This window comes from Pongo abelii, chromosome 5 (assembly GCF_028885655.2).
Source record: "Pongo abelii isolate AG06213 chromosome 5, NHGRI_mPonAbe1-v2.0_pri, whole genome shotgun sequence".
Taxonomy (NCBI): Eukaryota; Metazoa; Chordata; class Mammalia; order Primates; family Hominidae; genus Pongo; species Pongo abelii.
Genome location: NC_071990.2, coordinates 136,049,023 through 136,068,709, shown reverse-complemented (window position 1 = coordinate 136,068,709; position 19,687 = coordinate 136,049,023). Strand labels below are relative to the sequence as shown.

The following is a 19,687-nucleotide window of genomic DNA, read 5'->3' as shown; positions in this document are numbered from 1 at the left end:
CTTAACTTTCCTTTTAGTTTTTTCTTACCCATCAGTAAGTCAGAGGTAGAGAATGCTGGTAGAATGTATGTATATGAGGAAGAGAAGTAAGAACAGTTGAGTTAGTAGTCTGCAGCATTTCCACTGTTCTAGTCAGAGCAAAATACATGTGCATGTATGAGTACAAAATACAAATTGTGTGATTTTGATGATTCTACATTGGGTTAATGGCTTTTAAATTTGTGTTGAAGACTGGCATTGCACAATATAAAGACGAATGGTAAGAATCCTGCTAATAAGTTAAAATTTTATTTTTTCTTATTTAGAACAGAATTATAGAAACAAATAAAAAAAAATCATGACAAGTCAAGAGAAAGACTGTGAAAGAAAGGAAAAAACTATTTTAGTACCTTTAACAGCATGTTATTTTCTGCTTTTTGAATAAGAGGTTCTGCATTTTCATTTTGTTCTGGGCACTGCAAATTACATAGCTGGCCCTGGTTGCACCATAGCTGTTTGCTCCTTGACCTTGCTAAATCATTAAGAGGTGGGGCTTGGGAAGAATGGAGGGGTGGGTGAGGCAGTGAGGCATACTTCAAGCCCCTTCCCTGCAAAGCCCTAGGGATTCTCTTCTGTATTGCTTTAATAAAGGCCTTTCTTGCTTTATTGTGAAATTATATTAATAATAGTAGTTTCTATTAGTTTTCCAACCAAAGAAAGGACCCTGTATTCTTCCTTATTTCTAATTTACTGAATACACACTACCCTTTGTTAAACTCAATTCATCTTTGCTATTGTTACTTTCTATAAGCAAGTTCAAATCACCCATGATTTGACACTGTGGATTACTTTCTTCTCTTCATTTTCTTTGTTTGTTTGTTTGTTTGTTTTTGAGACAGATTCTCGCTGTGTTGCCTAGGCTGTAGTACAGTGGCACAATCTCAGCTCACTGCAACCTCTGCCTCCTGGGTTGAAGCATTTCTCTTGCCTCAGCCTTCCGACTAGCTGGGATTACAGGCCTGCACCACCACGCCTGGCTAATTTTTGTATTTTTAGTAGAGACGGGGTTTTACCATGTTGGCCCAGCTGGTCTCGAACTCTTGACTTCAAGTGATTCACCTGCCTCAGCCTCCCAAAGTGCTGGGATTACAGGTGTGAGCCACCACGCCTGGCCATTTCTCTTCATTTTCTTTTTTCAGTTTGTATTCAACCATCTAATTTCAAAACCATTTCCTTTTTATTACATTTTTAACCTCATAATTTAAGGTCACTAAAAGTATTTTACATATATCCTGCAAAGTTTGATCCTTTTCTTCTCCCTTTTTTCTTATGTCCTGATTTCTTATTTGTTCTTAGGTCCACAGAAATTTAGGTAAGACCTAGGCCTTTATAGATGTCCTGTTGGTTACTTCTAAGGAAGAAAAGAATCATGTTGCTAGTGCTCTTTAAAGGTCTCCCAAGAGGCTATAAGCAACTTGCCAAAATGTCAGTAATGTTTTACCTCCGCCTTCACCTCTAGCTGTCATTCATCTCCTCTAAGCAAATCTTTTGATCTTAGGAAAACCTCCACCTTGCCTTTTTAGTTTCTTTGATTTCTTGCCTCACACTATCTAATTTCTGAATTCTCAGTATCAAAAGTGGTAAGACCTAAATCCTGTTCTGATTTATTTTATCTATATCTTACAGGAGCTTTAAAATTTCAAGACCATCTTCATTCTGGCCTCTGCATACATGCCTCACCCCATTTCTTCCTTGCCCTTAGCTTTTTAGGAATACCAAGCTTCTTGTATTTATTCGAATGTGGCTTGTGTTTCAGGCCTCCTCACTTTTTCTCTTGTTAGTCCTTCTGTCTAGAATATCCTTTATTATCTTCTTTACTTAAATAATTACTTTTCAAGCTTAAAGTATCAGCTCAGGCATTACCTCCACTGCAAGTCTTTCCCGTTCCTTCATAAGACAAGTCAGGGTCCATCCAGTTAGGGCCCATATTACCGTGGATATCACTCTATCTCAACACACAGTATATTGTACTAAAAACATCTGTTTATGTGATTGCCTTCAGACCATACTATGATGTCCTTGAGGGCAGGGATGTATCTTTTTATTTGTTGCATTATACAGTCCTGGACACGTAGCAGTATTCAACACATATATTTTTCCCTAAATTAAGACCAATTGAATTAGATGTGCTTTAATATAATATGTGATCTGTCTTCTGGACATTATTTATGTGGTCCCAGCCCAGAGAATATACAGACAGTTGATCCTTGAACAATGTGGGGTTTGTGCAGTTGAAAATCCAAGTAAAGCTTTTAACTCCCCTAAAACTACCCTCAGCTCACTGTCGACCCAAAGCCTTACTGATAACATAAACAGACAATTAATACATATTTTGTATGTTATATGTGTTATATACTGTATGTAAGCTAGAGAAAAAAAAGTTAAGAAAATCATAAGGAAGAGAAAATATATTTACTATTAATTAAATGAAAGTAGATCAGCAATGGTCTTCATTCTCATTGCCTTCAGATTTGGTAGACTGAGGAACAGGAGGGCTTGGTCTTGCTATCTCGGAGGGGCAGAGGCCAAGGGAAATCCATGTATAAGAGTACCAGCACAGTTCAAACCCATGTTGTTCAAAGATGTGTGTGTTGTAGAAATACATATGTATATATAAATTATGTGCTCCAGCATTATTCTCTAGATTTTTTTTTTTGGACAAAGTCTCGCTTTGAAGCCCAGGCTGATGTTGTGCAATCTTGGCTTACTGCAACCTCCACCTCCTGGGTTCAAGCAATTTTTCTGCCTCAGCCTCCCGAGTAGCTGGGATTACAGGTGTGCACCACTATGCCTGACTAATTTTTTTGCATTTTTAAGAGAGACAGGGTTTCACCATGTTGGCCAGGCTGGTCTCGAACTCCTGGCCTCAAGTGATCTGCCCACCTTGGCCTCCCAAAGTGCCGGGATTACAAGCATGAGCCACTGTGCCTGGCTAGCATTTTTAAAAAGTCATAGAATGTTAGAGTTAAAAAGAACCCCAGAGTATCCCACTCAATTTAGGAATCTCCTTTGCAAAGTTTTGGCCACTTGTTATCCATTTTATTTAATAATTTAATTTCATTTTATTCTTTTAACCTGGGTTGGGGGAAGGAACTGATGAGGAAGAGAGTTTCACAGACCCTTTTACTCAAAGCCAATTGCTAATATAAATTATCTTCTCCAGAAGCCTATTGTAATCAGGGATCAGTTGAGTCATAGGTAGCGGAAAGGTCATCAAAAACTTTTGCTATCCCTAGGTTTGGGCAATCCTTTCTGAAGAATTTCACAAGAAGATTCTACCAAATTTTCAGAAATTCAAGAGTTCTGTTATGAGCTCAGCTAAAGATAAGCCATTTAGAGAGTAGTTTTGAGTCCTTTTCATGAGCTTTAGCTAGAATTTTGATTTCTTGGTACTTTTTGATTCATTTCATTCTTGGGAAAGCTAAGTGCATGGATTGTCATTTTCGTCAGTGTCTTGCGTCAGTAACAAGATTGACATCTATTCTTTTTACCTTAGGACAAGAACACTGGATTCCAAGAAGCAACTTCCAGGTTTTCCAAGTTTTTCAGCATCAGTATTTCCTTATATATGGGTTCTATCGACCTTGCCATAGACACACAGATATATGTAGGAGGTTAGCCCTCTGGTGGTGATGAAAGCCAGCCTTTACAGTCAACTGGAGACTGGTCATTTGTCCACACACCTAAGGGCTCTGACCTGATGAACAGGGCCTACCTGAGGAACCTGACATGTGGGTTCTGTACTTTCTGCTGCCAGCTCTTTATGAGGTTCAAGGGTCTTTAACTTTGTCTCTGTACTAACTCCTTATACTGCTGAAAATAGACAATGCCTATCTAACTTCGCCAGGTTATCCTGACAGTCAAAGGAAAAAATATGTGCAGAGTTAAAAGTGCTGTGGAAGTGAAAAAGTTTTGTGTTCATTCTTCTATTCCTACTGGGAGTTGGCTACTTATCTCATTTTGCATCATAAACTGATTGGCCCAGATTGGGTGGAGCAGATAGAAAGGAAGAGGTGTCTAGCAAGAAAAGATGGGCTTAACAGTGCTTTTTTCTCCGTGTACTGATTGAGACCATTTCTTAATCAGAGAAAATCTGTTTGGGATCCAGAATGGTTTTCTCTGAAAAGAAGATGAATTGCTAAATTATAAAACTAGGACAATGGGATGGAGAGACTTCTCATCCATGATTTGACACTGTGGATTACTTACTTCTCTTCATTTTCTTAAGAGCCATAATTGCCCTGCAATGGATCATGGATCCCAGGCTGCTTCTGGACAGGTTCTATTGGGCCAACACTCAGACTTACGTTCAGTACCCCCATTTGTGTCCTGTGGCATTGTGCCCAATGTAGCCACTAGAGTGATAAATGACTTCCTGCTCCTAAGGTCACCAAACAAGCAAATGCTCCCCGGGGGTCATTAGATGGCTTTGTTTTCTTCTAAATTGTTCCATCAGTGAGCCAGGATGGTGGAGGACTTGATTTTATTTTATTTTATTTTTGATGCTCCTTCTAGGCTCCAGACTCACTGGAGACACCCTGACACATAATACTTTGCCCAGCACAATGCGATGCCCTTTACCTAGTAAAAGGGTGAGTCCCGTAAAGGTGCTGCCTTCCCCCCAGAACAAACAACGGAAATGCATCAGGAGAGCTCAGCTGCAGACAGAATGCACATCATGAAGCAGGAGCCACCCTGAGATTCCTCAGATGAAAGCCAATTTCAATGAACATTGTGTTTCAAAGCCCGCTTCCTCTTGCTCGGTAAGAGCTGCAGAAGGAACATCCCACTTGCGTCTGCTGACACAAAAGAATGCTGTGGCTGGGAGATCTTATCGAGCCTTCCTGTGCCACAGCAACAGAGCTCCAGTTGTGTCTTGTAAGAATTGGTCATTGTTTCATGGGGACGACTGGCTCCTTTGGGTGGGATCTGATGGCATCTCATGGAGTTGAGGTAGGTGGTGCTGGGAGGTCAGCCAGCCACATGACCTGGCTTGCTGGCTTCTCGGAAGTCAGATAGAAGAGCAAACTTCACCCAGTTTGCTGGATGCCGAATAGTTAAACATTTTAAGTTTAACCATTAAAATATGTATTTTCTGTTTCCTTAATAATATCTTCAACTGTACAAGTTAAGAACAAAATTAGAAATGATGTTCAGGGTTTCTCTGTTGGTATAAGCTGTTTATTGTTCTCTTTTAACCAACAGTTATTTGATTCTAACAAAACTGAGAAAAATCAAGTAGTGTTTTGAAAAATATAAATTTAATTATTTAAAACTATCTATGGAGAATGTAGATGCTAATATGTAAACATTTTAGTGTTGATGACGTAAGTCTCAAAAATATTTATTTGCTTCATGAAGATGAACTTCCAGTTTACAATCATCACATTTATATATAATAGTGTAAGTTAATAACATCAACTTAATTAAATTTGACTAATTCTAGATAGTGTCTCCTTTTCCTAGAAAGTTCGTGGCCTTTTCCAGAGAGGGAAAATTGATGGTTACTTGTTCAGTTATATGGAAAGTAGAATTTGAATTTTCTTCTCTTTCCTCAAGGTCTGCTGCAGTAATGAATACATATAGAAATATATATAACTGTCAGTAAGACATGTCAGGGAAAAGTGGGGTCATGAGTTTCCTAAAGGAACTTAAAGAAATTTTTTTTAGATTTGAGGGGGTACATGTGTAGCTTTGTTACATGGGTGTATTGAGTGATGCTGAGGTTTGGGCTTCTGTTTGAACAATCACCCAAATAGTGAACACAGTATTCAATAGGCAGCTTTTAAACTCTTGCTTTGCTTCCTCCCCCCTTCCCCCACTTTTGGAGTCCCCAGTGTCTATTGTTTTCATCTTTATGTCCATGTGTACTCAATATTTAGCTCCCACTTATAAGTGAGATCATGCAATATTTGATTTTCTGCTTCTGCGCTAATTCACTTAGGATAATGGCCTCCAGCTGCATCCACATCTCTGCAAAGGACATGATTCCATTTATTTTTATGGTTGCATAGTATTCCATGGTGTATATGTATCACATTTTCTTTGAACAGTCCACCATTAATGGACACCTAGGTTGATCCCATGTCTTTGCTCTTGCGACTAGTGTTGTAATAAACATATGAGTGCAGGTGTATTTTGGTAGAATGATTTATTTTCCTTTGGGTATATATCCAGAATGGGATTGCTGGGTCAAATGGTAGTTCTATTTTTATTTTAAAGAAATATTTCAAATCCTCCTTTCCCATATCTCCCTGTAGAATTTTCTAAAATGCTGTTTGTTCCATATATTCTGATATTCAGAAAAAAACGATTATTTTCCTTTAACTTTGTACAAGTTTCTGAGGATCAAGATAATACCAAAACACCGTCTCTGTTCTAAATATACATTTTAAAATTATCACGCATAATTAGTTATGTGTAAATGTTTCTGCCGTCAATGAACTGTGAGCACCTTGAAGAAGGGAGCTAGACCATATTCATCTTCCTGTCTCCAGTGTTGACCACAATGTCCTGCACATAGAAGTTCTTAGTGAATATTTATTGATGGACAGGTGGATGGATGGGTGATCAGATGGATGAATGGATGGCCATGCTGTAGCCTAGCACATTTACAAGTAGGGATTTAATTCAGGCTATACACATGGTGCTTGGCATGACTACACCTGTTAATCCTCTGGGCATTTATTATCCCACTCTTTTTTTTGTTTGTTTGTTTGTTTTTTTGAGATGGAGTTTCACTCTTGTTGCCCAGGCTGGAGTACAATGGCACTATCTCAGCTCGCTGCAACCTCTGCCTCCTGGTTTCAAGCGATTCTCCCACCTCAGCCTCCTGAGTAGCTGGGATTACAGGCACGCGCCACCATGCCCAGCTAATTTGTTGTTGTTGTTGTTGTTGTTGTTGTTATTGAGATGGAGTCTTGCTCTGTCACCTAGGCTGGAGTGCAATGGTGCGATCTCAGCTCACTGCCACCTCCGCCTTCCAGGTTCAAGTGATTCTTCCACCTCAGCCTCTCGAGTAGCTGTAATTACAGTGCATGCCAACATGCCTGGCTAATTTTTTTGTAGTTTTGTAGAGACGGGGTTTCACCATGTTGGCCAGGCTGGTCTTGAACTCCTGATCTCAGGTGATGTGCCCGCCTCGGCCTGCCAAAATGCTGGGATTGCAGGCGTGAGCCACCGCACCTGGCCTATTACTCCACTCTTAATTACACAGAATGCAGATATTTTCAAGATTACCTCGTCCAACTCCTTCAGTTTACAGTTGAGGAAATGAGATTCAGAGAGAGATTTTGATTTATCCATAGTCATATAGCTTATAATTAAGTGGCAGCTCTTGGTTAACATTCAGACCTCTTGATTTTCAGTCAAGTGCCAACTACATGATGTTGCTTTCCATGACTCATATTTGGAGGTTTTCAGGCACCCTACGGAGCAGTCTGTCCCTCCTGGCTCATCTGGGGCAATATGAAAGCAAATGGGGCTAGAACAAAACTGGGTGAAAGGAGAAACTCTGGGGCTGCTGAATTCACATGCCGATGGTGCTGGGGAAAGGTAAGAACAAGAATGACTCACGGTTATTCAGGCTGATGTCATTCCATGACTCCCTCAGAAGATACCACACTCAAAATTCAGCGGATGGCATCCCATCCCTTCCCTAGGTTTCCTGGCTAACCTCCGGAGATGGTAATGTCCAGCCCTACTCCACTTACCAAAATCTCTGTTTTATGCAAAGTCCAGCCTTTGGAAACCCTTTCCAAAGAAGCTTTTTTCCCCACCTGTTAATGGTGAGGCTGATGTAATGGTACTATCTCTAGACCTTCCTGATATAAGGAAGCGCTCCTAATGCATTATTTCTGATGGCCTGGATTTTGGTTTCTCTGAATTATGCCCAGTTACGGATGCATCTAAATGCATATGATGGATCTATACTTAACCAGAATGTTGTTTATTAATAATTTAAACTTGGGCCAGGAGCGGTGGCTCACGCCTGTAATCCCAGCACTTTGGGAAGCTGATGCAGGCGGATCACAAGGTCAGGAGTTCGAGACCAGCCTGGCTAACATAGTGAAACCCCGTCTCTACTAAAAATACAAAAAAGTAGCCAGGAATGGTGGCGGGCTCCTGTAATTCCAGCTACTCAGGAGTCTGAGGCAGGAGAATTGCTTGAACCCAGGAGGCGGAGGTTGCAGTGAGCTGAGATTGGGCCATTGCACTCCAGCCCAGGCGACAGAGTGAGACTCTGTCTCAAAAAGAAAAAAAAGAATTTAACCTTGTAGAGTAAACTATTTTAGAATGAGCACATAACAGAATAGAGGAATCTCAAAATAATTATGCTGAGTGAAAGAAGCCAGACCAAAAAAAAGAGTACATACAGTATGATTCTGTTTATATAAAACTCTAGAAAATGCAAACTAATCTAGAGGAAGAAAAAGCACAGTAGTGGTTGTCTGGGGAGATGGGGAAGGAGTGGAAAGGACAGAGGAATAGAAAGGGGAACAAGCAAACTTTGGAGGGTGATGAATATGTTCACTGTCTTGATTAGGGGATCTGCATATGTCGAAACTTATCACACTGTACAACTTTAATATGTGCAGTTTATTGTATGTCAATTATACCTCAAAAAGCTGTTTTTCTCAAAGAATGTAATCTTTTAACATTCAATTAAAATACTGTATTATTAAGTTTTCAATAAGAGAAGCAAAAACACTAGGATGCCTGTGTGTATGTTATGTATATATATTTATATAGTTCCAGGGATTTGACATTATATAATAGTGTGGTGTGGTTAAGTCATGTCTGTAAAGCTGTTGTCTTCATATCCGATGCTGGAGCTTGAATTCCAATAACAGGTTGTCAGGAAAGGAAGACGGATATAAAGTGGGGGAAGAACCAGAGCAGGCTAGAACCCCAGACACAGTGGGGGCTCACAAGGACAGACTGAAACTTGCACCAGTTCTGAATGCCTCTAACCTTGGTTGTATAATGTTCTTCAGAGGCAGAGCCCTTCATTACAGAGCTCAGTACAGGTGTGTACCTGGCCCAGGAGTTGGAGAAGCTTCAGGAGGATCCATCCAGGGGAAGGTGGAACAGTTGCAGGCCCAGCTGCTGTCTCATGCAAGAGGTGATCCAGCAGTGAAGAGACATATATAAGGTAGCAAATGCCTGCTGCTTTACTGCCCTCTCCAGATTTTGCCCGAGAATCTCTCCCGTGACCCATCCTAACCAGAAACACACAGAAAAGGGAATTCTGGGAAACAGAGTTCAGTCTAGTTGGGTTCGCTCTTTGCAAAGCCACGCCTTGACAACTTGGTCTCCTACTCATCTCCTTAACTCAAACTTAATTTCCAGTTACAGGTAATAACAAAGTCGTACCTGCCTCTAACATGATATGTCTGTCCCAAGAACAACCAAAACACACTTTTACGTAAGAGAGAATCCAACATTCTATTTTTGATTTTGGGTGATATTCATTTTTATTCTAACAGATTCACACCAGATTCTCACTTCTCCTTTGATATCCTACGACTCATATATTGAGATATTAAGTTAAATAGTATTAACACATTTTATGTTAGATGATGAGGGAATGAGACAGAAGACAAATACAAAATAATTGGTTAAAGAAATATATTTACATATATTTATATGTATGTTTGCATATAGTCCTATAAAAATAAAGAAGAAATACTCATAATTATTACAATACTTGTATCTGTCACTGGTCACGTGACCACAGCTGGTATTTAGAACTACATTCTTCCACTACCTATTTCATGTTCCCTTTGTTCTCAGTAAGTACTTTAACTGGTCATGGGTTTTTGCCTGGTGGTATAAACCAAATCTTTGTTCCTGAATGTTCTAGGCCATTAGCAGTCTTGTTAAGTTGAACTGATGTAGTTTTCTATTCACTTTAATCACAGGATGTGGTAGTACTAAGAGGAAACCTAGAACTTTAGCTTTCGAGACATGCTCCTGATTCTCTTTGTGTAGAAGCAGCCTAGATTGAATCACTGCCTTCTTTGCCTGTTTATTCAAGGGCATGAGTCAAAGTGGTCAGGTGGCACTCCAGATCAACCGAGTCATCATATGTCCCCTGGCAGAAGAACTCCTCCTTTTGGAACTAAGACCTCTTTACCACCCGAGCCTGATGTCACAGGGACTGAAACAATAGTTTGTTGGTGAATTGCTAGGGATAATAGAAGATCCTGTCCTATTTCCACCCCTTGATCCCCATACGCATGAGTTCTGGCTAAGGAAGAAACAGAAATATATGTTGGATGCTGATCTAGAGCATACTTTGCATCCTAAAAGTCCATACATGAGTCTCCAAAAGGACATTCCACCATTCTATCAAGCCAGCTGCTTCAGGGTGACGGGGAACACGGTAAGATCAGTGGGTTGCATGAGTCCATTGCTGTACCTCATTTGCTGTGACACAAATTTGTTGGTCAAAAGTGATGCTGTGTGAAATACCATGATAGCGAATAAGTTATTCTGTACATGGTTTTTGTAGTGGTTTTAGCAGGAGCATGTGGGCAGGGAAGTCAAATGCATATCCACAACAAGTGTCTATTCCAGTAAGAGCCAAACACTGCCACTTCCATGAGGGAAGTGATCTAATGTAATCAGCCTAGTAGCTGGGAATGGTGCCATGTCAGGAGCTCGCTGTCAATCTCTGCTGTTAACAGATTAGGCACTCAGTTTTGGCACCACTCAGTGGTGGCTATAGCTAGATAGGCCTTGGTAAGTAGAAGTTCATGTTGATGAGCCCACGCGTAACTGCCATTTTTTGCCACCATTGCCTTTTTTTGTTTTTTTCATTTTCCAGTTGGGTAATGACAGGAGTTGGTTGGGAAGAAAGGTGATGAATGTCCACAGAATGGCTCATTCTATTCACCTGATGAATAAAATCCTCCTCTGTTGAGTTTACCCTTTGGTGAGCATTCACATGGAACACAGTTATTTTTACATACTATGCCCATTTGAAGAGGTCCATCAACCTACGTTTTCACCAGATTTCCTTGTCACCAATTTCTCAATCATGTTCCTTCCAAATCTCTGACCATTACAACCAAATAGCCCATGAGTTAGTGTTGACTTGTACTTCTGGACATTTATTATTTGAGCAAAATGAATGACCAGGAGCATTGCTTGAAGTTCTGCAAACTAGGCCCAAGATTTTTATCCCTTTATCAGCTTGTCATAGGAAGCTCTCCAAGGGTCATAGGTGTAAGTTGAGAGAAAGAAGGCAATATAATAGGAGTAAGGGTCACGGATATGTAGGCCACTTGCTCATGCAATGTATTTGTGCTTTCAGGCCCTGCTGAGGCCCAATTTTGTATCTACCACTTCCATTTAATCAGAGAGTCCTGCTGTGCATACTCAACTTTATGGCCTGGTGACTCAGACGACACTAGTAATGGGCAGCTCAGGTCATATGGTAACTTGGTAGTCCATCGTCAAACATTCAGTCTCTACCAAGGCCCAGTAATAACATAAAAGCTATTTCATAAAAGAAGAATCATTACCTATCAAGAATGGCAGAGCTTTCTTCCAAAATTCTAAGGGTCTGGTCTGTGCTGTACCTATAGGAGCCTGGCAAAGGCTTTAAACAGCCTTTCTTTCTGTTACTGACATTTCAAGCACCATTGGCTCTTCTGGATCATGTGGTCTAAGTGGCAGAGCTGCTTGCAGAGCAGTCTGGACTTATGGAGCCTTCTCTTGTTCTGGTCTCTATTTGTGGGGTGCCTCAACATGCCTCAGACTTGATATTTGTGGGGTTTATTTCCTACCCTTGGTGTGCAAATGTCTTACCACTATATCTAGAGCAGTTTGTACTTTTTAATTACCAGAGAAGGAATAGGAAAAGCTGAAGGAGGATACATGGGAAGATGAAACAGCTGCAAGCCTGGTCACTGCCCACACAAAGGAAGTAAGCCAGCAGATAAGCCACAGTGTTTAGGGGCAGCTGAAATGTGGCTGCTGCTTCCCCTCCACCCTCCTTTCTCCCACAAGAACCTCTCCCCGTAGCTCACCTTACCCAGAAAGATACAAGAACAGGAATTCTGCAAAATGTAGTTCGTCCTAGCCAAGCTGACACATTACACACTACATATTCAACTTATGATCTATTATTATAGGATGGAGAATCCAGTTTTTTAAAAAAAAATAAAAAGTAGATGGCCTATCTTGGCATGATCTTATTTCCTGAAGAATTCATCTAACAAAATTTTTTCTTACCTACAAGGCTTTGATTCCATAGAATTTGTGTGTATATTCTAGCTCTGGGGAGATGATCAAAAGGGAGATGTTTCCAGAAACATATTATTTTTTAATAAATAAATTCTTAACAGTGTGAAAATATATTCACAATTTGAGTGTATTATTTATCAATTGCTTTTCCAGAGAGACTAAAATTTGCTTAGGTTTGAGGTTTTTTTTTTTTTTAATATTTAATCTTCAAAGTATTAGCATTTACTTTTAAGTTAAAAAGTGTGCTGTGGGCAAACAGCAATGTGATATGCTTTTGCATTGTACCAAAAAGAACATCTCAACATTTGCTCTCCAGGCTTCTTGGAATGCAGTTCATTGCGGTGCTGTAGGTGACCATAGTGTTTCCAGAATTGATTGTCCAGGAAGTGCAGGGCATCCCAATATGTGTACCTGTTCCTCTGCAGAAAGCACTAATTTTCTTTTGTTTCTTTGTTTTGTTTCTGTAAATGATCTAAGAGAAGGCTGATGTCAACTTTTGTCTCGTAATACACGAATCTATGAGTTTCTCTCAGAAAATGGTAAGATCATTGCTCTGTGCAAGAAAGGAGGGTGTATGTAAGGAATATGTGACAAGCTTTGCAGGGACAGAATTCACAACAGAGAGCAGCTAAAGGGAGAGAAAGTACAAATGACACTAAAGGGAAGGTGATTTTCAAATCCACCCTTGCTTATCTCAAACCAGTGCGTGATTTCCTGATGAAGCCATTTGTCCACCCTACAGTGCTGTTGTTTCTAAAAATTCCTAGCACAGAATAACAACTGTCAACACCTGCCTCAGACACAGGAGTAGGGAAGACTGCAAGTGGGAACGAGACTTAAACACACCAATCTTTTTAGGAACAAAATCACTCATATCAGCTGATTTGCTGAATTAAAGGATTTTTTTTAAAGTAAATGGTATTCTTTGACATAGTATTGGCTGAATAATCATTTAACAAATGTCACTGGTGGATGAATTAAGTAAGAAAGGTGTCACGTTGGCTCTTCATACAGACGTTTGGCAAGTAATTGGCACTAAAGGGATTCTGACTTCTTCCCCTGCCATTTTGATCTTTCAAATTTTAAAATAGCAAATAACATTGGTCCTTAGGGTTGGTGCATATTAGAATCACAATGGACAGAGACCCTGAAAAACTGTACAAAAGAGGGAGGAACAGAACAGAATGGAAAAAAGTTATGGAAATTTTCCACCCATGGATGGGACACACCCTCATGCAAACAAAGCTTTGGGGCGAAGACTATATTTTATAAAAATGTGATAAAACACTTGCTGAGCCCTGAGGGGATGAACAATGGTTCTTTTTATTTTTTTTAATCCTCCAAAATTCAGTCTCACATACTGAGCAGTTGAAGGGAAAGGCCTTTTGTCATAGCTGTTTCCAAACATCTATTTCCTTTCTGGAGCCCCAGAAGTTTGAGTTGCTGTCACAGTGAGGAGCTCTCTTGTGTCAGGCACTCTGATTCTATGTCCTTGTCCTAACTAGGTTGTCTGCCAACACTAACTGGCCAGCTCTGACAGGAGGTGCGTGGCCCAGGAGGAGCCATCAGGCCAGTTCTCTGGGATACTGCTGTGTGTCCAGCTCTGCAGTTTGCTCTGCATCACTCAGCGGCAGACAGAGAGGCAGACACAAGCCCCTTTTGAGACCTCCTCCTTACCGTCATCTCACAATGTTCTGAAATAAGGAGGCAAATGGCTGAGGTCCCCTCAGTTGTGAGTATCTTGCTTCCTTCCCCAATGCCTCTTCAAACCACTTTGTCAAAAACAACAACAACAACAAAACAAAAACAAAAACAGATTCTTGTGTTCATGATACTAAAACAAAATTGCGTAAGGTCTGTTGCTTAAGGTTAAGCACTGGCCGGGCACAGTGGCTCATGCCTGTAATCCCAGCACTTTGGGAGGCCGAGGCGGGCGGATCACGAGGTCAAGAGATAGAGACCATCCTGGCTAACACGGTGAAACCCTGTCTGTACTAAAAATACAAAAAATTAGCTGGGCGCGGTGGCAGGCGCCTGTAGTCCCACCTACTCGGGAGACTGAAGCAGGAGAATGGCGTAAACCCGGGAGGCGGAGCTTGCAGTGAACTGAGATCGCGCCACTCCACTCCAGCCTGGGTGACAGAGCGAGATTCTGTCTCAAAAAAAAAAAAAAAAAAAAAAAAGATTAAGCACTCAAAAAATGTCAAAGTTGGTCTTAAAAATCTGGCTGTGGTTAATGGGATCAGCTGCATTTTTCTTTAAAATGGTGTAACCCATCTCCTCCATTTTACTTTTGCATTTGACTTTCCAACTTCCACGCGAAGGAACAGCATGTGGTTTACTTGTGGTCATATGTTACATGTTACTTTGGTGCTTTACAACTTTCAAAGAGCTTTTATACAAAAGTGATATCATCAGCTCCTCAGATAACCCTGTGATGTGGGTAGGTTGATGGATACTCTATCATCATTTCCCATATGAGGAAGGAAGAGTAAATAAGTTACACAACATGGACGAGCACTTCAGAGGTGGAACCAAATTCCAACAGAAGCATTGAATTTCTAGACGAGTTTTTGTTTGTTTTTTATCTTTTCCATCACACCAAGCCACCTCTGTGAAGGAAAATTGCATGCATCTCCCTAATCCAACATTTTTCATGTTAATTATCCACTAAATTACAGCCACAATTTGGTAGTCTCAGTAGCTATTCTGGTTTGAGGACAACTTTTTCCAAATTTCCATATTTTTTCTACTACTTTATCATTTTCTTCTCTACTTGGAATTCCATACTTAACATTCACAACAACACCCTCTTTTATCTTTCTTCTTTCTTCCCTTCTCTGTTTTTTTTTTCTCCCTTTGTCTCTCCTTTTTTTCTCGCTGCCTTTCTCTGTCTCCTTTTTGTGTGTTTATTTTTGTTTTAGTTTTAGAGACAGGGTCTTGCTATGCTGCTTGGGCTGGTCTCAAACTCCTGGGCTCAAGCAATCCTGCCTTAGCCTCCCAAAGTGCTAGGATTATAGGCGTGAGCCGTCATGCCCAGCCTGATTTTGTTTGTTGATTGCATACTGAAAGTAACACATGACTGGAATATAAGAGAACTGAGTTTGAGATATTATAATTTCACATAACCTCTATAGGTCTCTGTTGTTTTATCTCTAAAATTGTTTTTTGTAAAATAATGATTTTCTACACAAGTAAAGAAGAGAGAAGGGAAAATGGGATTTTTGTGATAATCAAAAATAATATGTGGTTAAAAAAATTGAGGGCTACCTAATTTGTAGGTTTTCTTATTTTAAGTAATAGATGATAGGATCAAATCCAGGTCTCCTGTCTACAAGTCAAATATTTAGTAAGCTGCTGGGTGCTGCTGGGTGCAGTGACTTGCATCTGGAGAGGCTGAGGCAGGAGGATCACTTAAGTCCAGGAGTTTGAGGCTACAGTGAGCTACAGTTGCTCCCACTGTACTCCAGCCTGGGTGACAGAAGACTCCATCTCTAAAACAAAATAAAACCAAAAACAAACAAACAAAAATATTTAGTGATTTTATTTTTTAGTGACTTTGTTAGCCTTACCAGTAAGTTATTTTTACTTTTACTTTTTTTTTTTTTTTGAGAGAGAGTCTTGCTGTGTCCCAGGCTGGAGTGCCGTGGTGGGGTCTCAGCTCACTGCAACCTCTGCCTCCCGTGTTCAAGCAATTCTCCTACCTCAGCCTCCTGAGTAGCTGTGATTACAGGTGCGTGCCACCACGCCCGGCTAATTTTTGTATTTTTAGTAGAGATGGGGTTTCACCATGTTGGCCAGGCCGGTCTCGAACTGCTGACCTCATGATCCTCCCACCTCAGCCTCCCAAAGTGCTGGGATTACAGGCATGAGCCACCACGCCCGGCACCAGTAAGTTATTTTTAATATGAAATGCCAAGGCAGGGTATCCAAAATTTAGGAAAGAAAGAAGCCAGAATTTTAACAAGCTACTCCTGTCTTCACTATTATTAATACCAGATAATTTCTCACATTGATGACATTTTTTTCTTAGAAACTCTAATCTAACAGTCAACAAAAAGACAACAATAAGCAAAAGAGGATATGAGACGATTATTCTAGCATTCTATTTTTCTGGTTCTCTTTGTCAAGCCAAGCGTTATGAGGTGATGGGGGTGTTTGTTCTGACTGGAAATGTGTTGCATTTAGATATTATATACAAAGGTTTTTCCTGGAATAACATCATTATTTAGCTAAAAAGCTATAGCTCCATAGACTTGTGTGCTCTGAACACAGCTGCATAATTAGTAATCATCATTAATCATTTCTACTTCTGTACTTTTATCACCAACAAAATTATAGCAACCTATATTTTTAGTAAATTTTAATTGCAAGTTTAATTTGATATTTATTTATCACTATAAGAAGCAGTTTGCTGAACTGATTACGCAAATTTAAAATGATGTTTCTGAAGATAGAAATAAAACTTCCTGCCAGGAATAAACAGGCTTTTCAAAAGAAGAATATCTGCCTCTTGGCAAAAAAAAAAAAAAAAAAAAGAAAAAAGAAAGCAAGGCTTTTAGGTTTTTTCCACCTTTAATGTGAAAATGAGTATTCATATGGGATGGCTTTAGACTACCTATTAGAAAATGCATATCAAGTAAGAGATGTATAATTTATAGAGTTGATTGCTTTGAGCAGAGAAGCTTAAAAAGGAGTTTTTGCAACTCAGGTTGTTCTCAAGAGGCAAACGTATGCTCATTATTCAGAAATGAAACCTGCCTGTGAAATACACAACAAAAAGGAAAATAAACTTAGAGAAATGTTTGAGAAGTAAAATGTTTTACCACTCTTGGAAAAATTTTCTTGCTTCTTTTCTGTAAGAAGGAATGAGATAGTTGTTAACACTCTTGAAAACTATCTTAGAGAGTGAGGTTTGAACAGTTGAGGTTTTCTCATGGGACCGTGCACTGATGTTTTGTGGTGCTGTATCAGGATCTCTAGGCTTTCTTAGGTGGACAGTTGAACGGATGTGTCAACAGAAGCTGAGAAATGTTCTCTCAGCCAGGCTTAAGACATGAAAAGAAAATGGCTTTCTTCATTTACAAAATTGAGCCATGAATAGACTCAAGAACAAAAGCCTAACAAGGAAGATGAATAACATAGAACTATCACTGTCACTTACATTATGTCCAGAATAACTGGATTACAAAAGGCAAGTCATGTTGTCAACAGCCTGAGATATGTGAGGAAACCCTCCGATGAAGGCCTATGCCCGAATGTCCTGAAATGGAAATCTGAGACCTGTTAGTACAAAAGTGCCCTGAATGTTCTTAACTGGCAGGGTGTAGGCAAGGGGATGGGGCGGTCTCTAAAGCAGCTAGAACCCTTCAGTCACATGCAAGGAACTGGTAATCTGAAAAAACAAACCACCAAGAGAGAGTACAGATAAATGTCACAGCAAATCAAATGGAATATGATAAGCCAAGCTCTATACTCCTATTAGAACAGGAAGTTCCAAGGAGAGATACCTTGACTTTTAAATAGTCTGCAGACACAAGCAATGCATTCTTCACAGATATCTTATTTCCTGTTTTTGTTTTGTTTTGTTTTTGACTTTTTAGTATTTATTTTAATGTTTTTGAAGGAGATACATTTTTTCAAATTTAAAAAGAAAGAGACATGGCCATCAAGAGTAGGTTAACATATAGCAGAATACCATACAAACGAATTAGCTGCTAGCTACAAGCAGCAACTTGGATGAATCTTAAAAACATAACATTGGGGCTGGGCACAGTGGCTTACACCTGTAATCCCAGCACTTTGGGAGGCCGAGGCGGGCAGATCACGAAGTCAGGAGATCGAGACCCTCCTGGCTAACATGGTGAAACCCCGTCTCTACTAAAAACACAAAAACAAAATTAGCTGGGCGTGGTGGTGGGCGCCTGTAGTCCCAGCTACTCGGGAGGCTGAGGCGGGAGAATCACTTGAACCCAGGAGGCAGAGCTTGTAGTGAGCTGAGATCACTCCACTGCACTCCAGCCTGGGCAACAGAGGGAGACTCTGTCTCAAAAAACAAACAAACATAACACTGGACAAAAACACATCACAGAACAATATGTATAATACAGTACCATCTATACAAAGGTCAAAGCAGGTAAAATTAAACAATATATTATCAGGAATCCATAAATAGGTAGTAAAGCTATAAAGAAAATCAAGGAACAAGTACCATAAATTTCAGGATTGCTCTTCGTGGTGGGGAGGAGATGTGATCAAGGAGGGCATAAAGGTGTTAAATACTGGCAGTGTTTTGTTACTTAACGCTGCTGGTAGGAGCCTGAGTATTCATTTTATTATCTTTACACCAATTATAAATGCTGTCATCTACTTCTTTAAATGTATGATTTATAAGTTTGTTTCTTCAAAAAAGATGAGTCAAGTTTTAAAATTTTATTTCATTTATTGAGATCCAAGTATCCCTATCTTCTGAGGGTGGCCTTTATCCAGAGACACCTATGAAGAAACCCAACATGCAGAGTTTCCAGATCCATAGACAATGCTGCCAAAGTGTAAAAAATAAATAAAATAAGATAAAAATCAGAAAAAAATTATTTTTTTTAAAGTTGGTATCCATATATGTGAACTGACACTCAAGGCCTTTTACCACCTGAACCCAATCTTTCTTTCTAGGCAGATGATATCCCAGAACTTCCCAGTGGGACCTTTTTCCTTGTTAAATGTTATTCCCTGGCCAAGCCTTACATTTCCCATGTTTGTGCTGTGATTATCTCACTCCATTTACCTGCATTTCCCACCCTCTTGCTGATTGGCCATCTTAGTTTCACCTTTTCTGGGAAGCCACCTCCATAACCTTTGTCTGAAGTGCTCTGGCTCTCTTTCTTGAGCTCTCAACAACTGCCAATTTAATTCTCCTAGCAGTTAACCTTGTGTGCCCTGTAACAACTGCATTTTCACCAACCAAACCCCTTTCCCTCCTGGGCAGAGAGCTTGACTTTATTTTCTGTTTTCCCATGCAGGTAGATGTGATTGAGTTCTATCTACCAGAAGCATATGCCTCCTGGAAGCCTGGTTCTAACACCTCCCACAAAATCCTTCAAGCACTTTTTTCTGCTCCAAGGTTTGCTTATGGGGGACCTAGTGAAGTGCTTCAGAGCCCTAGAGATTTGCTGAGTCATATGAGGGGTCAGCAAACTTTTCCTGTAAAGGGTCAGATAATAAACATTTTAAGCTTTGTAGACTGTATAAAGTCTCTGTTTCTTCTCCCCCTCCTCCTCCTCTTTCTCCTTCAGCTTGTTTCCTTTAAAAATGTACAAAACCTTTCTTCTTTTCCAAAATTTGTCTATATTTGACCTGTGAGCCGTAGTGTGCTGAGTCCTGCATTAGTAGGAAA

The 19,687-nt window shown here is 40.0% G+C and overlaps 1 long non-coding RNA gene across 1 annotated transcript; it reads left to right on the top strand.

Annotated features, from left to right (window-relative positions):
• Window positions 1-4,878: 4,878 nt before the first annotated feature.
• LOC112133715 (uncharacterized) lies at window positions 4,879-19,539 on the top strand. Its single transcript, XR_002915318.2, has 4 exons — window positions 4,879-4,992; window positions 13,800-14,026; window positions 15,912-16,027; window positions 19,314-19,539. It is a non-coding gene; the product is annotated as an uncharacterized LOC112133715 (long non-coding RNA).
• Window positions 19,540-19,687: the final 148 nt, after the last annotated feature.